Source organism: Mirounga leonina, unplaced genomic scaffold (genome assembly GCF_011800145.1).
Source record: "Mirounga leonina isolate KUSES-001 unplaced genomic scaffold, KU_Mleo_1.0 Mir_115, whole genome shotgun sequence".
NCBI classification, from domain to species: Eukaryota; Metazoa; Chordata; class Mammalia; order Carnivora; family Phocidae; genus Mirounga; species Mirounga leonina.
This window is the reverse complement of record NW_023270268.1, coordinates 48,634,072-48,658,732: the sequence shown is the minus strand read 5'-3', so window position 1 is coordinate 48,658,732 and position 24,661 is coordinate 48,634,072. Positions and strand designations below refer to the sequence as shown.

Sequence of the window (24,661 nt, the reverse complement as noted above, 5' to 3'; positions counted from 1 at the left end):
AGGGTCTGTGAGAGAGGCTGTGAAAGCAAAGGATCAGTCGCATTTTCTTTCAATCCGGTTGTCTGCCACAATAATAGGTCAAACACCTAAATGTACAGCATTTGAAAGTAGAAACTTCTAGGACTTCCTGACCCTTTCCATGTATTCACAACAGAGACGTCCATGTTGTGGTTCCATTGGAAGAGAGGCGGTCGGCATACTCGGGCCAGGGCGTTGCTTAATGAGAGGAGAAAAATCTCTGGCTTTCACATGTTTTTAAAGAAGTCTCTGAAAATACTGATGTTCAGTTTGGTTTTCAGCTGGACATTGAGAGGTTGTTAACTTCCCATATCAGTTTGAGTCATGTTAAAAATACTCTGGTCTGTGTGGTTGGTTAACTGCAGGTGTTTGGCTATGAAAGTTGAGGAAGCACAAACATGCAGCTAGAACATTGTGGTGATGTGACTGGTTCATAATGATTTGAATGGAAGCTCAGAGAAAACATCATTTATTACCAATTTATTTCCTTTTCCGAAGTGTCCCTGTGATGCCAAACATCTGGATAAAAAGCATGAAGGCTCAGAGAATCCTTTGCAAAGATTATTTTCCTCATCCATCCGGTCATTCACTTATTCAACAAACAGTATCAGGTATTTATTGTAGACTCTCCAAAGAGCTTAGACAGGGAGGAAGTTATACATACATCCTAATATTATTATGGAGCTTAGAAAGAAATTGGAGAGTGCCACAAGAGAGAGGTAAATAAACTATTACACCTGAGCAGACTACTTATATATAGCTGAGAGGCTCAGGGACACCTTCTGGATAAGACAGCATTGAGCTGAACTTTAAACTGAATGTTTTTATTCTAATTGCCATTAGGCTATATAACAGACACTCTTTCGGCTGCAAAGTGTAGACAACACAACTAAAACATGACTTAAGATCCTGGGGAGGGCAAAATCCACTACAGCAGGATGGTTCTCGCTCAAGCCACATGACTGGAATGCAGTAGGAGCGTTTTCTGTAAGATTGAGAAGGGAAATGGAGTGGTGTGCTGGCTCCAGAATGTGAGGAGAGATTGGCTTTTAAGCTGGTATTTATTAAGCAATAGTCTAAGATGTGATGCTCTTAAGGCAGGTGCAGCTGTAACTGTCAGAAGAAAGAAGAAAAAGAAGTAGGGAGTAGGAAGCTATTGCAGTAGGAGAGGCAACAGAAGATAAAAAGGGCTTGGATTTTGATCATGACAATAAAGTTAGAAAGGGTGGGTGTGTATTCTAGATCTCTCTCTGTGTGTGTGTATGTGTGTATTTTGTGATTTCAATCTGTCCATTTTCACATGGTCTTCTTTTTTGTGTCTCTGTGGACAATAATTTTAAGGCAAGCTGCTTGTGGACTCTCAAGGAATGAAAAAGCCCATCACATGAATACACTCTCTTACCCTTCTCCATAAGTAAATCCATAAGACACACCATATTCCACTTTCAAAAAAAACCCAATTTTGGTTAAATGTTTTAATTTTTTTTTCTTGAAGCATCTGACCCTTAAAAATTCAGAGAACTAACTCAATGTTTAGGAGATGTTTCTCCTCTAATCAAAAACAAAAGAGCTAAAAAAAAATACATACTTTAAGGAAAATTTAATTATATATTTTTGGATTACCAAAAATTCCTTATGCACACACATGTTATTTTGTAAAAACTGGAAAGAACTCTTTGAGCCTTTTGTCTTAAGAATAGGAAGTTTTATTTTGTTAAGTATAAGGGAGTGTAGATGCCAAGAGTTTCAAGTTTTACTTAAAATTAAGTTACAACTCATATTTGAGGAAACTTGTCAAAAAACTGGCAAAATGTCATCATTGGAAAACAAAAGCAGCTTATAAATGATGGATTTCTTGGTACCTAACAAAATAATCAAAAGGACAATACAGTAAATGCAGATGGAGACCTGGTCCTTCAAGACTGGCAGCTGAGCCATCGTGAATCTCTGAAAAAAAAAATCCTTGCAAATTGGGGGAAATTATTTTTTTAAATATAACATTTCCTCACAACTATATAATCATAGCCACATAGCTTAAATTTCTTAAGTGCCAGGTGCTTTGATAAGGGCCTTGTAAACGTAATTCAAGGTATTCCTTTCAACAGCAGAAGGTAGGTGTATTGTTACTTACAGTCATTTCACTGATGAGAACTCTGAGCAAGAGAGATGTTAGGTAACTTCTCCTAGTTTATACAGCCAGCAAGAAGTGGGTCTGGGATTTGAACTTCAGGATCTGATGACAAGGCCAGGCTTTCATCTGGTTATTATGATGTGTACTGCATCATATGTATACTGTATTTGCATTTGCTAGAATACAAATGTCTGTTTTCTACGGAAAGAGCATGAGTACTAATGATCAGCTAACCTTTCTCTGGTGAAAAGAATTTTTGGTAGTCCTTTGGTTCAGTGTGGAAAGCTCAGTAGATTAAGTTATGGAAAGTTTCTTAATTCTAATCTATTTCCTTTATGCCTGTACTACTTAATCTTTTCTACATCCCTGACTGCTTCAACTAAGCAAAAGCTAAGGATATTCTTTCCATTAAAAACACACATGCACAGAAACCACTGCTTAGAGCTTCCGAAGATTTATGGGTTCCAAGTAATCTAGAAGGTTAAAGCCTCATCTTCCCCTGTAGCATCACCTCCTTAGAAAATTAAATTTTGGTTAATTACCGGGCTGGAGGAGTCCCCTGACCCTGCCACAAACTTCACGTATTTATTAGGTGTGTTACTTATTAGATCAATAAAACTGTAATGCTTAATTACTTTTGCTCTTTTCAGGAGATAAAGAGAATTCATTGACTTGAGCAGGTGTTCATGGTAGAGGGTAGATGTTCGAATTGAACTGGGCAATCTCATACGCCACTTGAAAAGTTGACCTGAATTTCAATGATGCATTAGAAATTTCACCGCATAAATGTCCGAGCCTGAGTAACCAGGAGCTCTCAAACTCCGAAGGGCATTAAATGCATGCCTTGAAATAGGTTAGATCTACCTTGTGTCAGTCAGCCCTTGCTTAGTCTAGTTCTGTCCCTGCGAGTTGCCGATGCATTCCAGCGCACCCCAGAATTGAGGAGCTGTCACCTTGACAAGATATTGGCAATTTTCCTTCCTCCGTCACACGGGGGGATAGTTAAGCCCGACTTCTCTGTATAGAATTGTGACTTTCCTACATTGCTACTGTCTTTCTGACATCAGGTCTTTCTGACACGTGAAAAACCCAGCGTTGTTTCTGATCTTTCTCACTGCATCCCAGGAGGATGACCAGCCCCTGCATCTGGCACACTTTCTTTGTTACACCCTCCACTCTTGGTCATCTCCTCATAGACACGTGACCTCTAACTAATAATGGATCCATTCTCCCCATGACTAGGTAATTAACAGTCAGCTCTTCCTCAGTGGGAGTCTGGGGCAGGAGGAACCCTCACCTTTGTCTCACCATCTCCCTCACTCCTATTGCTCTATGCCTCAGTTTCATCTTCTACAAAATCAGGACAATAACCATAGTGATCCATAGGATTAGTAACGGGGGCCAAAGGAGTTAATGCATATGAAAAACACAGAACAGGGCCTGGCACTATCAGAATGTTGGCAGTGTTCTTATTGCCCTGGCTCGAGCTCAGTCGAGGATGACGTGCGGCCAGTTCCCAGCTACAGTTAATGATAGACTACGGTTAATAATAGCCAGTTTGAGAGGAAAAACTCAAACATATTTATTCAATAATTTTTGTGATATTCATGATGTGCCAGGCGCTGTGTTATCTGATGACAACTCCCGTGACCTAATAAAGTCAGTGTTCACAAAGATATATCCAGAATGTGATGTAACGTGTGCCTAGAAACTTGGTCAGTGGAGTGAATGGTATTTTCTTGTCTACCACACCTGAAGCAAAGGCCCTTTCCCCAACAGAGCTCCCGCCCTTGTAACTGACAACACTTACTCTTCGTTCTCTTCTCTGCTCTTCTTTCTTGTCTGGGCTTCCCATGAACGACCACAGTGTCTCACTTGTTTGGAGCCATTTAATCATTTCTAAGACACAGTGAACAGTGATGCTTACATAAGTGACCTTATTATCACAGTTCTTGACTCTCCTATTGGTTGTATAAGTTGATTCAGTCTAATGGATTTGTTTGGTGTCTAAGTTGTGTTGGGTATTGAGGTAAAAAGGTGAATATTAAGCTGTTTTTTTCCTTTGAGGAGCATTATAATTCCATTTGGAGGAGACAGACCCCAAGGCAGGGCATCTCGCTATGTTATGGGGAGTCTGAGTCCACAGGGTACCATGGCAGCTTTCTCTGCACTGCCCCCCCACCCCCCCTCTGTTTCTCATTACAGCACGTACCACCCATTATGTGAAAACACGGTGTTCCTGACTCACAGTCTGTAGGAGTTGTACTCTGCATTTTATATTGTTTTTTCCAGTACTGGTAATGGGGTTGTACTGAATCATTTATTTACACTTTCTTGGCCAGTTTATTTTGACATATGACATGTATTTACTGATGGAGAAAACACATGTAGTTTCTGAGTGTGGTGCAATGTTTTTCCTTTGGAAATAGAAACCAGAGAGACGTCATGTAAGTTTTACCAGCTAAATGGATTCCTTGATGTCCTTCAGAGGGTCCCAAGTAGTTCTGCATTATCTGCATTATCCCTTCTGTGTGTACACATGTGTACACATACATGTTGTGAAGGATGGGAAGAATATGATAACATCTACACAATGTACCTATTTGAATAGTATTCGGGGCAAAGGAAAACAAGTGGCACATTGCTAGTTTGGACCCTTTTCCATGTTTATTGCCACATTTATTTCTCTGGACTAAGCATCTATATTTTCATTAGTCCTTAGTGTTTGCTATAAAATAATTTCTTGTTTCGTGCATTTTTAAATCAATCTGGATCTAGGTTCAGTCAATATTTCATATAGTGCAGGGATTGCTTTCACTTTATGGATTTTGCACTGCTCACCTGGTTCTGGACTAACTTTTATTTCCTTATCCTTACTGTGCCTGCAATTCTGGCTGAGGAAGTAGCACTACCACCAGGCTGGGGTCTCCTCACAGTGCTCTTGATAGGTCCTTCGCCTTTCCTCAGTGGTAATTTTCCTTCCTCCATCACATGGGGGGATAGTTAAGCCTGACTGTTCACACTGTTTATTCTGTCTGGAATATCCTCTCTTCCCTCTCTGCCTAGCAAACTTCTCATCTTTCAAGGACTATCTCAGATTTCGCTCACTTGAGATGCCTTCTCCACCCTTCCCACACAGCGTGGGGGTTCCTGCCTGTGTTTCCGCTGCGCTCTATACCAACCTTGGGTGTGTGCAACCGCCATAACTCAGTACTTTAATGACTCATTTCTGTTTGTTTTCTTTTTTAAATCAACAAAAGTTGAACTCCATTTGGATAGGAAACTTCAAGTCATCCAATATTTTCCTATTACCCAACACAGTGCCTGCCATATACAAGACTCTCAGCTATGAACCAAATGAGTAAACTTTATAGTAATATTTAAAGAAATATCAAGAAGAGTAATATGTGGCTCTTTTCTCATAACCATCCTCAACTGTGTCAATCACTGATTAGTCCTTCTTCGGGCTCCCTCATTCTTCTTTAATATTGATCTCCATCTTTCTTTCATGTATTTGCTTTTAGTACTGCAAAGCATTAGCACTTGATGTGTTTATAGTTGCCTGGCAGTTTGATGTATTAATATTTTAAGCACTTTTGGGTTTAATAGCCTCTCTTTCTCTAAACTAGATGCATCAGTGAGATAAAGCTGAATGCCTTCTCAGTGCTCCTGTCTCTAAATTGCTCTAGCTGTTCAATCCTTCTTGGAACTATTTTAAAGGCAGAAGTGCCTTTTTGTTATTCTGTCTATTAATCTAAGGGATGATTTTGAATCGTGTTTTCCTGCCTTAGTGGTTCCACATCTTCATTTTTTGTGACTAAAATTCATGAAGAAAGATCAGGACACTTAATTTTTCTCAATCATCCTAAACTGTCATGATCCTCTTTTTCCAGTCAGAGCAAGACTCTTCTCCCAAGTTGTGATTCTCACTCTACCAACTCCTCCTTCATGATGGAAGAAACTTCTATACATTGAAGGGGCTTCATGTATTCTGTTATTATTTTTATAGATAGGTCTTGTCAGACACCTGCTTTTTGTTCACAAAGAAGCTCTGAATGTAATGCGGGTGGAAAATGACCCTTTAAACAAAAACATAAAACAAACTTTTTTTACATATGCTGATAGAGACTGTAGTATCAAAAAAGATTTCTTTTTGTGATAAATCAAACTCTAATTCACTAATTTTTAAAATTATTTCCTCCTGCTGTGGACATGAATTTCTAAAGTGTGTGTGTGTGTGTGTGTGTGTGTAGACATTAATTATTGACAGAGTGGGAAGTAGAACAAATCATGGCAAAAATTCCTTTTAATAATAATTTATAAACTAGAATTTAAATAAAAATTTGGAAGAAAAATAAAAAATAATTTATAAATCCATGTCTCTTTCCTTTTCCTAATCCTGTTCCCTTGTTATCTTAATGGTTTCTACCTTTACTACTAATGCATGAATGTGCCTTTGCTAAATCATCTTTTCACTTGAAAAATAAAAGCTGTGAAATACAAACACAATTTCAAGTTAATAAGCTAATATTTATTGAACACTTATCATGTAACAGGCACTCTAGTAGGGATTTTCTCATTTTGGTCATGAATTATAATCAAAATGGTAAAACTAAATGAAATACTTAAAAGGAAAGTAGAAGTAATACATTTACAATCCATAGAGATACCCTGATAATTTCTTTTGTCCTTATATAAGCACAACCCTCAGTCTGTATTTGATCTTTGGTCATCACAGACAAATTAATCTCCTTCTCTTTTCTTGCCTTCATTTTAGACACAGAGCATTAAAGAAATATTTAGTATTTCTGGGATACCATGCCAATCAGAGATTCTTAGTGTATCAGTACCCTATATACACTCAGGGAAGTTGTGAATAGTTGAAACAGGGGCTCATTTACTCACCCTACTTGTTAACTATTTTAATCCTGAAAATAGGCAGTATTTTTTTTATTTTGAGTTTTTAAAATTTTCAGTATAGCTAACATAGTTGTATACTAGTTTCAGGTATATAATATAGTGATTCAACAATTATATATATTTCTCAGTGCTCATCATGATAAGTGTACTCTTAATCCCCATTCAACTATTTCACCTATCCTCCCACCCATTTCCCCTCTGGTAACCACCAGTTTGTCCACTATAGTTAAGAGTCTGCTTTTTATTATTATTATTATTATTATTTGTCTCTTTTTTCCTTGTTCATGTGTTTTGTTTCTTAAATCCCACACATATATGAAATCATACGGTATTTGTCTTTCTCTGACTGACATTACTTAGCATTATACCTTCTAGATCTATCCATGTTGCTGCAAATGGCAAGTTTTTCTTTTTTTATGGCTGAGTAACAGTCCATTGTGTATAAATACCACTTCTTTATCTATTCATCTATCAATGGGACACTGGGGTCGCTTCCATGCTTTGGCTATTGTGAATAATGCTGCAATAAACATAGGGGTACTTATATCTTTTTGAATTAGTATTTTTGTATTCTTTGGGTAAATACCAGTAGTGGAATTACTGGATCATAGGGTAATTCTTTTTTAATTTTTTGAGGAAACTCCACACTGTTTTCCATAGTAGCTGCACCAGTTTGCATTCCCACCAACAGTTCATGAGGATTCCTTTTTCTCCAAATCCTCACCAACACTTACTGCTTCTTATGGTTTTTATTTTCGCCATTCTGACAGGTGTGAGGTGATACCTCATTGTAGATTTGATTCGCATTTCCCTGATGATGAGTGATGTTGAGTATCTTTTCATGTGTCAAAACAGGCAGTATTAAATTAGTACTTTGCTATTTCAGTTAGTCTAATGTAGCAAGTTCATTAGTTTTAAGTTTTTGGTAGTAAACAATAGCAAAAGAAGAAACAAAGAGAGGCAAAAATGTCTCCTCTCAAGGAATTTGAGAAACAGAAGTGATCTGACACTTCTGAGGCAAAGTAATTTTACAGAGTTGGAAGTGAAACCCAGGAAGAGGCAATATCCTGCCAAAAGTCACAAAACCAGTTAGCAATGGGTGAGGCTGAAACCCACGTCTTCTGTCTCCTGTGCAACCCTCTCTTGACCACATAGAATATCTTTTTCTAGAATTTCTCCTTTTCCTTTTGATTTCCTTATGCCAATTATTTTATTTTATTTTATTTTTGTAAGAACATGATACATTTTATTATTTTTTTCTTCTACTTCAAGTTTGTCTTGTTGGTTTCTCTATACCCACTTGCCTTTTTCCTTCTCTTGGTTTATAAAAGGTTTTATTTTCCCTTCAGAATTTCTTGGCTTTTACTATTTTACTGACTTTGAATTACCTCATTTTTTCTATTTTCACTCAGAGACTCTGAGAAGGGGTTAGAAATTTTGAGATGTTGAATGTCAGTTGTCCAAATCAAATTCAGCCAAAATAATAACAACCAAAAAAGCCAATAATGAAGAAAAATGCTGTTTAGCCAAGTATGTTCATCTTAGGTTTGTATTTGCTATTTTTTTTTTAGTGGTACAGCTGTTGCAGCTGAATCCTGTATGTTGAAATTTGGATGGTTTTCATTTTGGAAGATAGTGATAAATCTGAGAGTAGAATAGTTATTCCAATAAAAATGTTTTTAAAAAGTATTATTTACATAGGAGAGAAAATGAATATAATATTATTGGTTACTTATTGCTTTTAATTCACAATTTAGCAGTTAATTACCACACAATCTTGTATTTATTCCCTGGCTATTTTATGTTGGTTCTGTGTTTTGTAAGTAGAGTGTCATAAGACACTATTGTGCCCAGTTTATATGTCAATTTTAAGTTTTAAATGTACTGGTATTGTGTATGTGCTTTAAAAAAAAAAAAAAGACATGCATCTGCTCAAACGAACTCCATTTTCTGTCTTGTCTCAATCACTTGTCAGGATCAAGTTCAAATACGAGGGCAGAGGCTGATCCATATGCCCCCTTGACTGAAGAAGTAGAAAGTGTTTTTACACACAAGAGGTGAGAAATGGTAAGATTCCCTTTATCTTTCTCTGATTTCCCCATGGTGATCTCTTCTGACCTTCACCCGTGAGGTCCACGATGTAACACAGAAAGGTAGAGACAGGAGAAGGATAAGGGGAGGTTTGGGGGAGACTTGTTATGAGTGCGGGCACCTCGGCGTTTTAGTACCTATCCCCATTACCATTAAAATGCAATGGTTTCTTCAAGCTGCCTTGGGAAAATTTCAAAAACACAAAAACACTTAAAAGGCAATTAAAAGCTCTTCAGCTGTGTATGCATGCATGTGTATTGAGTTATTTTGTTTGGCCCAAAGAAGATTAAAGAAACCAAGGGAATGTTCACTCATCCTATTCAACTTTGCCATTTTGCAGCGAAGTATCATTTCTGATCATGGTTTAGTTAAACATGTGCACAGAGCACATAATTGTTGTCCAGGTTGATCTGAACAACAATTCCCCGAATTTCTGGCAGGAGTTATGAGCAGAACAAAACATCCATGAGAAATTAGACTTGGCCACAACATGTTCAGTGCACAAAGGAATCCAGGCAGTGGGTTTAGTAAAAATGAGGAAGTGGCTCTAAAATAAATGTCACACATTCACCTCTCTTTTGTATTCCTTTCAATGGCAATGTTTACAGAATTTTTTTTTTTCCTATCCACCTGCCTTTAATAATGTCTTCTCCCCTCTTAATTGTTTATTCAAAACTGAGTTAAAGTTAAAGTTTAACTGAGTTAAAGAATGAGTATTGAAGCGTCCATAGGACCTAGCTGGGAAAATGGATTTTAAAATGATTAAGTAAATAAAGAATAGTACATTGCCTACTACTCCAGTCCACATTGGTTTCTCCTTTCCTTGTCCTCTGTAATATTTTAATCTGTCCCACTATATCAGTCCTGATTGTCTGCTCTATTGTATTTATGCCAGCTCAAAAGAGAGAATAGTATATAATCCAATAAGGTAGTGTTCATGGTTATGCTTTGTAAACTATCGAGTATCGTGTAGTGTATTTCAACTTATTTCATATGTTACTTCCGGTTCTCAATTTATGTCATAATTACTTTAAAAATTCTCTCTTATCTAGCACTATGCTGGACAAAAGGAGGGTCTATATTATTGACTCACTTAATAATCATTAATTATAATTTTTGACAATTATTCTCAACCATTGAAAAGCATACTGACTGAAGGCCAATATTCTTCAAAGATGACTCCATTCAAGCCAGCTATCGCTTCTGAAACATTCAATTTGAAAGGTAAGAGTTCAGTTTCCTTTATTGTTCAATACACATTTCTTTTCCTCTTTGAATAAATCAGTTAGATTTTATTCCATTTGAAAATGATGATTATTTCTACATTGGTACATAGGTTCTAGAGGTACCAAAAGACTTTAATAAAAAAAAGCAATTAAAAAATTGATTCTAATGACTAATAATAATCCCTGAACAGTGATCTCCTTGAAGACAGAGACTCTTGGATATTATTTTTGAATAGTTTTTAGCACATAGCAAATGATGTTATAGAGGCTTAATTAAGATATGCTGAATAAATGAATAGAGGTCTGATAGTAGGGGAGTACATCTGTGGCCAGCAGACATTGGCTGTAACTATTGCTACCGGAGGAGAATTAACAGCATGAAAGGTATCTCAACATCAAATGAAAAATAGCATGAAAATGTCTTTTAATTTAGGTGTCAGATGCCTGGGCTAATCACTGAGCATGAATTTGTCTATAATAAAATGACATTTCCTATGAAAATGATTTGTTAACATTCACTTCATGATGGAGGTTTTATTGCACGATACCTAGGTTTGTTCTGATAAGGATATCCATTTGGAATTGCTACCTTATCTATATGTTACCTTAATAATGGAAATGTGTCTAAATTAATTGGGAAGGATAAAGCACATACAAAGTAGAGAATGAAGAAACATCAGTGATAGCAGGAAAAATCTGTAACCCGAGATAAAGGATTTCTTGATATTAAATCCAATAAAAAAGACTTAAAAGGAAACACACTAGTGTGCAACACTCCATCAGTTATCTTTCTGTCTCCTCTACTAAATCCAGCTCCTCTTCCTCCTCTGTAATTGTCTTCCAAGGTTTCTACTCCTCCCTCAATGTACTCTATTTAACCCATTTCTCACTGAAGCTGCCATGGGAGTTTGAGTGCAAGGCCGTGTTTGCAGCTCTACGCAGGAGGTTTCTGTTTTAACATCCTATTTTCATCTCAAATTTAAGAACAGAAAATCTGAACCCACTCACTTTAAAATAAGTCTTTTACCTAACTTCCTTATTTTCTTCTTCATTTAGTCACCTATTAGGGGAACTTGATCTTGCTCTTCTTTTATTTGCTATAGCCAAATTCTCTCTGAAACAGGTATTTTTTTAAACATGTACGGGAAATTTGTAGGCAAAGGGCACATTTACAGGAGTTCTCCTCCCTCATACCAGTAAAGCTAACCAAAAGAACTAAAAAAAAAAATGAGGAACAAAAATGATCTATATTGACCCTTATAAAGGTCTTAACCTCATACTACAAATCCAACAATTATTATCAAGCCACAAGTTCAATCTAATGTATAGTTTCACAACACAGTGCAGCAAGTGTTGCAGAAATTAAGGTGTTACAGAAATAAGCCCACAAACAAATATGAAAGCCCCCAATAATATCCGCCAGCTAGAGAGGAGAAGAAACTGTGGAAATGAACAGAATTATTTTGTCTTGAGCCAATTCTTCAATTGCAGCTCAGCCAGAATTGAAGAAAAATCCATAAGCTAAGCAGCTTCTTACTTGGGTGGACTAAGATTTAGAAGCAGGTCTGTTGTGAAACAAACTTCAGACAACAAAGGACCAAATACTCCAGTACCTGAAATCAGAAGCATAGAGTGTCAGTCTGGTTGACTTTTCATCACACTGGTTGACTGAACACACTGAAGCAGAACAAACCATTTCCCAGCAACACTGTATGTGCTGTTGTGGTACCATTTGGGCCCTCCACCAGGCTAACTGGATGTGGAGCCTGAGTTCCAACAATTTCGAAAGAAACAGCAGCTTCTGTCTGAGTCCAGCAGGAGAAATCTCTTCTGCCCAAGTCCCTACCTCCCTTCCTTTAGTCCTCAGGAAAATGAATGAACATAGGCCAATGACACTCAGACTTCCATGTTGTTCATGAAGAGGAAGGTCTGAAGGGAGTCAAGGAGATGTCTCCCACACTATTTGAGGAAAGAGAGCAGAACGTGTAGATCTTCCCCTAGTCAAAGGTAAGGAAATTGTATGAGAGAAAGAATCATGTTGGTTTTGTTCATTATTCTTGGTCAATACCTCTAGCAGTACCTGCTATAGAAGGGGCTCAATTAGGATTTGAGGAAAAAATTATTATTGCAGAAGGTAGGAGTCTGGGCATTGAAGTCAGAGAGGGTTAAGAGTCTGGGATTGGCAACGTTTTAGCTTTGTGTCTCTGAACAAGTTATATAATGCTTTGTATCCTTATAGATAAAATTCAGGTAAGAGGAACACCTATATCACTGTGGGGATTAAAAGACGTAATATATTTAAGGTGTTGGGCACATGACTCTGCTGCATATTCTCCCTTTGCTCCCCCCATGTGGTTCTCTAGTAACACTATTTTCTCCTCTTATCTCTTCAGGCCTATGGAGTGGTAAGATTTCCCCACTGTTGTTGATCTCTGTCAGGTCTACTTACATGAACATTTCTTCAATCTTCTGAATTGGATTTAATATCCTGATAGTATTTTGAGGGCTACAGGGCCTAGAAAAGAGCAATAATGAGAAAAGATGAACTTCAGGTGGTGGTGTTGGAAGAAGTAGTCTTGGCAATGGTCATGGCAGTGGTAAGCAGAGTAGTATAGCAATACGTATAGTGGTAACTGGTACTGTTACTGCTGACGGCAGAGAGACTGAAAGTATGACAGGAAATCTGTTAGAGCAAAAAAAAAAAAAAAAAAAAAAAACGCCCAAAAAAAATAAAAGTATTCCCTAAGATGAGAGACATTTTTAGACAGTAACAGTTTTGTATTATCAAGAAAATTAAAAGGGTGCCTGGGTGGCTCAGTCAGTTAAGCGTCTGACTCTTGATTTCAGCTTCAGTCATGATCTCAGGGTCATGGGATCGAGCCCCATTTTGGGCTCCACACTGGGCATGGAGCCTGCTGACGATTCTCTCTGCTTCTCCTGCTGCCCCTCCCCCATCTCTCTTAAAAAAAAAGAAAGAAAATTAAAGAAAATGTGGAATTTTTTGATACAAACTATAAAAAATTTTGATATAAAGTGATTAATTGATATATTAACAAAAATAACAGTACTAAGAATGCAGAAAATCAATGTTGTTACAAAATATGAGAATAAATTTTAAACCAGAATGCATACTAGCAATCTAAAACACAGAATCAGTAACAAACCTGAGAACTTAATCTTAAAACTTCCAAGGAAAAATTTTTTTAATGAGAATTGGAAAAGAGATACTAGAATTGGAGCATCTGCGTGGCTCAGTCAGTTAAGTGTCTGACTCTTGACATCTGCTTGGGTCATGATCTCAGACCCAAGAGATCTAGCCTCTTGTCAGGCTCCCCGCTCAGTGGAGAGTCTGCTTCTCTCCCTCTCCCTCTGTCCCTCCCCCTGCTCACTCTGTCTCTCTCTAAAATAAATAAATAAATATTTGAAATTTTTTTTAAAGATACTAGAATTCAATGTATAGATAGTTGATTTTCTGAAAAACAGAACAGAAAAAAGTATTTAAAGAAATAGTAGAATAAAAATACTTTAATGAAATGGCACGATCCTATAATTCAGAAAGTCTCATTGCCCATGAAAGAGAGAGAGAGAAAGAGAACAGACAGCGGCAATGACAAAAAGGGAGATAGAAAAAGAGGGAGAGGTTATCCTGGTAAATTATTGATCTTCGTTATTTAAAAAGATTATTCATTATGCAGGTAAACAAATAAGTTTACATCAAACTTCTCGTTAGCAATTTTAGATAAAAGAAAGCAACAGAACATTGTTATTAACAAGTATTGAATATAAAATTGTGAACCAAGAATTAAATATTTAATCAAGTTTTTCATATGTCAAAGCTTAGGAAAATAGACTCAAATAATAATTCAAAAAGCCCATATGTTTCTGGTCTAAAAAAATTCATTTGAAGGTGTATTCTAGCCACACACACACAAAATGCATTAAAATAAGGAATTCACAAATGGGCAAGCTAAGGGACCACGCAAATGATTACTGGTGAGTGCAAGGTAATAAAATTGCTTTAATTTCTTTATCTTTCATGGTAAAAACCAATAAATGTATCATTACTCTCAAGTTTATAAATGGAGAGATGTACTTAAGTTTGTAAAGGCAACCGCTAATGGAAAATGTTAGAGTCTGTATCTTGCAGATGACTAGGGTAATGTGTGTGAATTTGGGGTAGTAGTTGAGGATGTCAATGACACAGTCACAGGGGTATAGAAAAACAAAACAGATTCCATATCAAACTACAGAAAACAAAAGAAACAGAAGTAAGATGATGGAAAACCAAATAGGACTGTTTAGTAATAATTACAAATGAAATAGTCTTTAAAGAGATAATGATTCTTATTCAAAGAATAAAAATGACATGCAATCCACAAAGAAGATACTGAAAATAAGTGTTTTAGAAAGTTTGAAAATAAAAAAATTGTCCAAAGAAAATTAAACAAGAAACTAGTAGGAAGAATGCTAAATTCAACAACTTGACCTAGTTTTCTTCATGGTTCTTCTTCCTGGGGTCCACTGAGCTTCTTGAATCTTGGGTTTGTGGTTTTCATCAAATTTGGAACTATTTTGGCCATTATTTCATCAAATATTTTATTCTGTTCCCCCCCCCTTTTTTCCCCAGGACTAAAACTATGCATGTGTTAGGCTATATACACAGTTAACTGAAGTTCTAACTTTTGTTGTCTTTTTTTCCCTCCATTTCATTCTGGTAGTTTCTATCACCTTGTCTGCAGATTCCCCCATCTTTCCTCCACAGTAGCATCTAATCTAGAATTACAGTATCATTTTTCATCTCTAGAATTTTTATTTGGATTTTTTTTACATCCTTCATTCTTGTCATCGTGTTCATGTTTTCCTCTACCTTCCTGAACACATGGGAAATTAAAAAAAATATGTTTTAATGCTTTTATTTAATTTTATTATCTATGTTATGTTAGGATCTGTTCTATTGACTTTCCCCCTCCTAATTATGGAGCATGTTTTCTTGCCTCTTTGCATTCATTTTAAGTTTTGACTGGATACTGGATATTGTTTCCTTTTTGTCTCCTGTGCTGAATCTCTCTCTTTTTTGGGGGGTGGGAACTTTTTTTCTGGGACTCAGTAAGTTACTTGGAAACCATGGATCCTTTCATATCCTGCTTTTAAGGTTGTCAGAGCAGGTCCTGGACAGCCTTTAGTCTAGGACTAATTTGGCCCCACCACTGAGGCAATGCTTTCATGAGGACTGACAAATGCTCTGTGTATTAGGAGGCCTTTCCACTTGGCTGGTGGGAGCACAGACTATATTTGGCCCTGTTTGAGCTCTGGGGATTGTTCTGCTTGTTCCTTTCCAGTGGTTCTTTCCTAAGTCTTGGGCTGTTTTCTTATGCCCAGGTGCATATCAACACAGAGCCAAACACTTGAGGGGACCCTTCGGCAAATCTCCCAGACTCTTTCTGTGCATCTTTCTCCTTCCTGAATATATGTTGTGAAAATCCTCTTCATCCTGGATTTCATAAACTGCAAACTCTGTTTTCTCAACTCAGCAAGACTGCTGGGCTCTGGGTTTGTCTTCTTTCTGGTACTGTCCAGAAACTTGCTATAAGCTGGAGCGCTCATAGGTCTAAATTCACTTGTTTTCCTTCTCTTACAAATCACTATCCTGTGTTGTTTGTTGTTCAGTGTCTGGAAACTATTGCTTCACATAGTTTTGTATGGTTTTCTATTTGAACAATGTGGGAGATCAGTCCTCATCCATGTTATTCCATTATGTACAGAAGAGGATGTCCTCATGCTAAATTCAGACAAACTTGAATTCAAGACAAAAGGCATTAAAATGGACAGAGTTATTTTTATTATCATTATAATCTATATGAAAATATATTTGTCTTATGTTTTTTGCACAGAATTAATTCTTTCAGGGCACCTGGGTGGCTCAGCCAGTTAAGCTTCTGCTTTCGGCTCAGGTCATGATCCCAGGGTCCTGGGATTGAGCCCCGCATCAGGCTCCCTGCTTCTCCCTTTCCCTCTGCCACTTTCTCTCTCTCTCTCTCTCTCAAATAAATAAATAGAATCTTTTTAAAAAAAGAATTAATTCTTTCATCCATTCCACAAATTTTGACTATCTACCACGTGCCAACACTTTTCTGTTGCTGGGCAATTTAAAAAGAGAGCCAATGTTCCTGCTCTCAAAAAGCTTCTAATGGAATGCAGAAAGATATTAATAAATAAACACCCCCCAGATAAAATGATCAATATTGAGTGTTGTAGGGAGAAGTAAAATAGGTAATACAATATCAAGTATCTATCAGCTCAGAGATTTCTGAGATATTGCTAATTTCAGCTAAGATCTGAATAGCAAGAAGGAAAGTGCCATGCACAAAACAGGACAAGGAACATTCTGGAAAGTGGAATAGTTAGTACACACACTCCAATATGTGAATGAACTTGTCTTGTCTGAGGAAGAGACAGAAGGCCATTGCAGCTGGAGGGTGCTGGGACGGGTCACGGAGAGAAAGTCTCAGGCCAAACCTATATACTTTGTGAGCAGAGTCAAAATGTGGATTGACTTTAAGTGGAATTTGGATGGAAAGCTGGTGGGAGGTTTTAAGCAGAGGAACAAGGAATTTCATTCTGACTTCCATGTGAGATTCAAGAATGGAATCAGGTTACCTGAGGGCTGATTTCAGTAAACCATGCAGGAGATAACTGGCTTGGACTAAAATAGTGTTAGAGACAGTGGGAAGTGGATGGATTTGAAATTTGTATGGAGGTAGACTTAGTAAGACGTACTGTTGAATTGGATGAGAAAACTTTTAATTTTTGGTTTGAGTAACTAGGTAAAGAGGAGAATGGAAGAAAATCTAATTGGGGGATATAAAATAAAAAAATAAGAACATAAAAAATGAGAAACACAGATACACACCAAAAGAAGAACTTTAAAACACTTCAGTTTTTCACTGATCAAGGGAAAAAAAAGTAAAAGTATAAAAAACACCAGGTTCTGAGTAATATAAATATGTATTTAACTTTATACCATTTCAAAAGAGAATATATCTTCTTTTCAAAGGCTCGTGAGACATTTACATAAATTATCTATATATTAGTTAGGAAAGGAAATGTCAACAAATTCTAACATATAGACATAGTAGAGATCAATTTTATTATAGTACAATAAAATTTGAAATAAACCAAGAAATTAAAATGAATACTCAAACACTTGGAAATTTAAGAAGTATTTTCTAAATAATTCTTGGGTCAAAAAGGAGTACAAAACCACAGTGTAAAAAGAAAAAATATTGTTAAAATCTAAAATAATGCATATAATGAATCCAAAGATGTGCTCGGGAAAACCCATAGCCTTAAACTTTTCATTATTAAATGAGAAAAAATAAATCAGTACTCAGCCCCAAAATAGAAAATGGTCAACAAAATAGATACAAGAAAAACAGGGAAGTAACCATATCAAAAAGGAGGGCTAAAAATGAAAATGATAAATTCAAGAGTAGTTTATTAGAAATGCTAAAAAATACATAAATTATGAGCTAAAATAAAAATAAGAAAAAGTCATATCATATTAGAAAAGATATTAACAAATGAAAACATACCCTATACCCAACATTATAATAAGTGAGAAAAGCTGATCTAAACATACAAATTTCTAAGATACGAAACTTGAGTTAAGAAAAAAAAAGAAAAGGAGGAAGTTATAGAATAACTTTCCTTAACATCTCCAAACCACAGATAACTTCTAGGTGATTTAAACTGTTCCAGCGCATAAGGAAAGAAAGCAATCTCCATAATGTTTTAAATGAATTCGGCAAAACTCAAAAACAGTATTTTTCAATGAGAACAAAAAAGAATAAAATTTCAGTCCAGCCCCACTTATAAATATTCATGTAAGTATCCTAAATAAAATGTTAGCAATGAGAATCCAGGAAAACATGGAAAGTCTCATAAATTCATGATCATAAAGATTCCTTCCAAGAATGCTAGGCAATTTATTATTAGACAATGTATTGCTATAAAAGACCATGATTTTAATGAACACAGGGGGAAATATTATTGTTCCCAGTGATTCCCCAAGGAGTATTTGGTAAAACTCACTACTTATTTCTGATTTTTTCTAAAAAGGATTATATGAGTCGTACGTCACACCACATACTCATGGTGTATATTTTATACATAAAACTAAAAGTCATGAAATAAACGCATGAATAAACCCATCTGTATGAGAATTTAGTGTGATAAATAGGACATCTGAAGTCAGGGGGAGGTAGGGAAAGATTAATTATGCAAAAAAGATGGTGAAATGGTAACTGAGGAGCCAGTTAGAAAAATAAAACATCCTCAACAAATTCTAGGCTGATCAAACGTTTGTAGAAAATTAAATCCAAAATTATTAGATAATGCATAAGTCAAAAATTGTGTATTTGTTGAGGAAGTTCCTTCCAAGCTTCCAAGCATATTACGTACATTTGAGCATGAGGGATAGAGTGAGGGAGACAGAGAGAGAGACAGAGAGACAGAGAGACAGAGACAGAAAAAAAGAAAAAGAAGAAAAATATAAAAGCAAGGATGAATAGATCTTGACAAAATAAGAATAAGGAACTTCTGACCTGCAGAAATACATGAGTTTGAAAATAACCTCAGGAGCCAGGAAAAATATTTGCAACATATATAATATATGAAGAGTTATTTTCTCTAATTTTAATAAATAGATTAATAATAAATTTAAGAATACACACACCATGATAGGAAAAAGGGAAAAGGAACTGATAGGCATTCAGAAAGGAAAAGTGTAAATGACCAACGAACATTTGAAAGGATATTCCACCTTATCAGTAATCAAAGAACTGAAACTAGCAATGAGAATTTTGAAGAGTAAAACACATAACAAAACTCAGTATTTTGGAAACCTGGTGACATTTTCAGTTGAAATACACATTTGAGCAACTTTTCTAACAGCGTTTAAAATATTTCTCAAACGTAAAACCCATCTTTTTTAGTCTGGCGATCCAACCACTATATGTAAAACCAAGAAAGGAATCCTGCAGGTACATCAACACTCATAAAAGGGGAGGGCGTGTGGTTTTACTTTGATGTGCTCTGTCAGTTTTGACATCAGTGTCCTGATATCTTCAACCAAAGAATTCCGATTTCCTTCTTCCTTTATGTTCTGAAACATTTCAGTAAAAAGTAGAAACAACTGCAATATTTTATCAAGAAAAGCCAACGAAATAGGTGCAGGACTATAAATGGAATGGGTGAAGTCAGTGAAGGGGAGTAAAAAAAAAAAAAGCAGGTTAGAAAAACAGTATGTACAGAGCATTTACATAAAATTACGAGTGTATACCTATGAAAAGGAAAATGTCAGGAAACAGGTTCATCTAATAGTTTGTGGGATTTTTGCCCTGAACTGTGGAATTTGGAGTGATTTTCATTTTTTCTTGGAATTATTTGATTTTTTTTTTTTAAAGATTTTATTTATTTATTCATGAGAGACAGAGAGAAACAGAGGGAGAAGCAGGCTCCCAAGGAGCGGGAAGCCCGATGCGGGACTCGATCCCAGGACCCTGGGATCATGACCTGAGCCGAAGGCAGACGCTTAACCATCTGAGCCACCCAGGCGCCCTGATTTTTTTTTTTACAAATACTATGTATTAGTTTTATAATTACTAACATTGTGAAATATTTAAATATTTAAATTTAGGGGAAAAGAGGTGTGTCCATATAACTTAATTTTAAAGTGGAACAGAAAGAAAATAATTGTGGAAAAGGCCTTCATATCGAGAAATTAGCAGGTCACCAAAGCCTACAATCATTTCAGAATGGAGAGAAGCTAGATTTCAGGATTTTTTTTAAGATTGTATTAATTTATTTGAGAGAGAGAGAGAGCATGAGCAGGGGGAGGGGCAGAAGGAGAGGAAGAGGCAGAATGAGACTCCCCGCTGAGTGGGGAGTCAGGATGTGGGGCTTGATCCCAGAACCCTGGGATTGTGACCTGAGCCGAAGGCAGACGCTTAACCTGGGATCATGACCTGAGCCAAAGGCAGACGCTTAACTGACTGAGCTACCCAGGCGCCCCGATAGATTATAGGATTTTCAGAAAATAAGAGGAGATAGAAGAGATAAATTTGGAACTTAGACTATTTTTACTTTCCTATTTCATTACCTCTTTTGTATTGTTCCAGTCTTCTCATCTCTTCCCTGCATTTCAATATTAATCTCTCTCCATCCTTACCTTAGAGATGGCACCTTGTGGTATGACGTCTAGCTCCCTATTTCCTTGCTCACATTGCACTAAATGATCTGTAGCACTCCTTCACAAAGAGAAGTGCAAGCACAGGGAGTGTTCATGTAGGTTAACAATGCACAAACTGGGGCACCTGGGTGACTCAGTCATTTAAGCACCTGACTCTTGATTTCATCTCAGGTCAGGATCTCAGGGTCACGAGATCAGGCTACAGGTCTGGCTCTGCATTGGGTGTGGAGCCTGCTTAAGATTCTCTCTCTCCCGGGGCGCCTGGGTGGCTCAGTCGGTTAAGCGACTGCCTTTAGCTCAGGTCATGATCCCAGGGTCCTGGGATCGAGCCCCGCATCGGGCTCCCTGCTAGGCGGGAAGCCTGCTTCTCCCTCTGCCCCTCACCCTGCTTGTGTTCCCTCTCTCACTGTGTCTCTCTCTGCCAAACAAATAAATAAAATCTTTAAAAAAAAAAAAAAGATTCTCTCCCTCTCTAAAAAACAATGACAGAAAACAATGCACAAATAGGATCTTGGATAGAAATACCATGCAGTGGAGCATGAAATATACTGATTTAAATGCTACTTTGGGTGCCTGGGTGGCTCAGTCTTTAAGCGTCTGCCTTCAGCTCGGGTCATGATCCCAGGGTCCTGGGATCAAGCCCCACATCGGGCTCCCTGCTCCACAGGAAGCCTGCTTCTCCCTCTCCCACTCCCCCTGCTTGTGTTCCCTCTCTCACTGTCTCTCTCTCTGTCAAATAAATAAATACAATCTTAAAAAAAAAAATGCTACTTTGCTGTTTTTTTTTATTCAAAACAGATCTCTACATTTTTAACATTTTATGTTATCCTTATTTGTTTTTGTCCGATTCCCCAGCTGCTTGCTATTTTTTCTATGGCCTGAAGACTTTCATCCAGCTCTTACACTGAATCCAGCTCTTCTCATTCTTTCTATCACTGTTTCCTTCCTTTTGGCACCTATGTGACATAATAAAACTGGAGGTCTAGAGTTGTTCTTCTGAGTATAAAGGGTATTAGGTAAAATACAGTAATTTTTATTTATAGTAAACACAGCACATCAAAAAAGAACAACAAAGGGTGAATTAAAGAAACAAGACCACACAGAGTCAATACCACTTCATAAACAAATAGCATACACTGGAAATTTAACCAAGTAATGAATGAGTTGTGCTTATACTTTCGTCTTTCTTTAACAATACTGATGTAAGAATTACCATTTTGTGAGGAGGGGAAGGAGTCTGTATTATATAGTAGTATAGTTAACCTTTAAACATTGGGGTGCGGGTTAGGAAGGTTGGCCTCTCTCTTCTCCTGCAGTCAAAAATCCTTGGGTAACTTTTGAGTCTCCCAAAACTTAACTACTAAGAGCTCTTGTTGACTGGAAGCCTTACTGATGACATAAACATTCATTAACACATATTTGTATGTTACATGTATTATATACTGTATCCCTTCAATGAAGTAAGCTAGAGAAAAGAAAATGTTATTAAGAAAATCATAAGAGAGGGTGCCTGGGTGGCTCAGTCAGTTAAGCGTCTGCCTTCGGCTCAGGTCATGATCCTGGGATTGAGTCCCACATTGGGCTCCCTGCTCAGCGGGGAGCCTGCTTCTCCCTCTGCGTCTGCCCCTCCCCACCGCCCGTGCTCTCTCTCTCTCTCGTTCTACTCTCTCTCTCTCAAATAAATAAATAAAAATCTTAAAAAAAATCATAAGGGAGAGAAAATACGTTTACATAACTGTGCAGTACTTATCGAAAAAAATCCCCCAAAAAACTGTGTGTAAGTGGATGTGAGCAGTTCAAACCCACGATGTTCAGGGGTCCACTGCAATTAGTTCTTGTTTGTAGGAAATCTTCGTACATTGTCTCCTCCCTCCCTTATTTCCTCCAAGTCCTGTTGATTCTCTCCCTCCAGGTGATGCTTTGAATCATTTCACTTTGTTCCATCTCCCATCACCACTCACTGGGTCTACAGCAGAAGCCTCCCAACAGCCCTACCCATCCTTAATCTGGATCCTCTTTAAAAGCCTTTCTACACACAGTGGCCAGTTACTTTTAAAAATATTTATGTAATCATAGTAATCTTCACCTTAAAACCCTTAAATGACTTCCAGTGTTACTGAGAAAAAAATTAAAGTCATTAAATTTAAAATTTAAATTGTTAACACTGTTCACATGAGGTCCTGCATGACCTGGCCTGGGCCAGCTACCCTGGCTTCCTCTCAACACCATGCACTTCACTCACAGACCTCTAGACTCACTGGCCTTCTTTTAAGATCTCGATGTGCCAACTACTTCCTGCCTCAGGGCCCACATGTCAGCTGATCTCTCTCTGTGTGATTCTTTTCTTCCCACTCTTCACCTGGCCAACACGCTTCCCTCAAGTCTTTGTTTCCTTGGGAAGGCCTTCCCTTACACCTGTGCCAGATAGGATGGTTCTCTCCTTCATGACCCCTCCCAACCTCTTTTGGTACAGCCTCCTGACTGCATTACTTATATTGCTTTGCTGTCTGAAATCTCACTGTGATTTATGTTTCCCAAATAGAAGTGCTCATGGAAGGCTTGAATTCAGAACTGACTTAACAATAGAGAAAAGCAGGGTTTGAGGTATCCATTTTTATGGAGCAGCTCTTAGCCCAGGGAATGTGGTTCTGGAGTCAGCAGCAAGAATAACAGCTCTCAGATTCTGGCAGAAATAGTCTCCTCTCATGGTCCCCATCTGTGGTGTGGCTTTGGGGACCATTCTTGGCAGCTCATTCTGGAGTCTGTAGCTGAACCACTCATTCTGAAAGCTATTTCATACTCTGCCATGAATACCTTTGTGTTTAAGCTAGCAACACATTCTGCTATCTATGGCTGAACCTTGACTGATACATGGTCCTTCCTCAATCTAAATCAGACCTCTCTGTTGTACTTTTATTATATTTGACATTTCTTTCAGAGTACTTGTCCTAAGTGGTAATTACATATTTACTCATGTGTTGGTCTGTCTCAATTGTTAGATCCCCAGCTTCATGAGAATATAGTAGGAGCTTAACACATAATTGTTGAAGAAATTAACAAAGCAAAAACATATTAAGATTCTTCTTTGCTTACTGCTTGATTACCTGCTTTCCTTACATTCTAGAACTGTAGATATATTAGTTGTTTGGATGTAACTACTATTGGTGATTGTCCTTATTATTCATTCTGCATCCATCCAAAGTAATCTTGTATTATTTTACTTTGGCAATCAGACTCCACTAGCAGTTCCTTCTTGTATCTGACCTCATTACAATGACTAGGGTTAAACTAAGTTTCCCCAACACCCACTCATGGATATAAAAGAATGTATGTTGCAGAGAAAGTGTGTAAGTAGTTGGGCACAAGAAATGTGATATGAAATTTGGACAATTAGACGAATGTGTTCCTGCTATACTTTGGGTTGTTGATATCCAACTAGAATAAGAAAAAAAGGTTAGTGACAGGAAAGAGCAGAATTATTATTGAAACGTGTTTTCCTCAGGTGTATCATATGTCTTTCCTGTTAGACAACTTTGTATAGATATTTTATGTTAAAGGATGAAACATATTTAGATTTAGAAAATCATCCATTATGCTATATCTCATAGGAAGAAGATCAGGGGGTAGATACTGCAAGATGAAACAAAAGGAAATAAGGCAGCTAAATCATGCAAAGAATGAGCTAGCAGACTCAGAAGGTTTACCTTTTATGACTGGCATTTACAAGTGTTCTCACATGCAGATCTCAGTCATCTTATGGTGACCTTTGAAGAGAGCAAGGCTGCTCCTCTTCCTGGAATCCTTATATCAGCGAATGAAATTATTCACCTGGGAACCCAGACATTAACCTTGATTCTTCCTCTTTCTTATGGATTCATCTGCTTCATCCAATTTGATCAATAACCACATTCTTAAAATTTCCCTTTTCTTAATCTTTTTCTTGTTCTACTTTTATCAGTATTATTAAAACAGCCTCCTAATTGGTTTTCCATCACTTCAATTTAGAATGATATGTCTAAAATCCAA

At 37.1% G+C, this 24,661-nt stretch overlaps 1 long non-coding RNA gene across 3 annotated transcripts in view; it reads right to left on the bottom strand.

Annotated features, from left to right (window-relative positions):
• Window positions 1-7,884: 7,884 nt before the first annotated feature.
• The window catches only part of LOC118005513, a 32,076-nt gene continuing 15,299 nt past the window's right edge, over window positions 7,885-24,661 (bottom strand). The window contains exons 4-6 of one of the 3 annotated variants that reach the window (XR_004677835.1): window positions 24,340-24,463; window positions 12,836-12,901; window positions 7,885-11,999 (exon numbers count right to left, since the gene is read on the bottom strand). This is a non-coding gene — a long non-coding RNA (uncharacterized LOC118005513). Of the gene's footprint in view, window positions 12,000-12,777; window positions 12,902-24,339; window positions 24,464-24,661 lie in introns of those variants that run through there. The other 2 variants (XR_004677834.1, XR_004677833.1) reach the window with 2 other exon arrangements.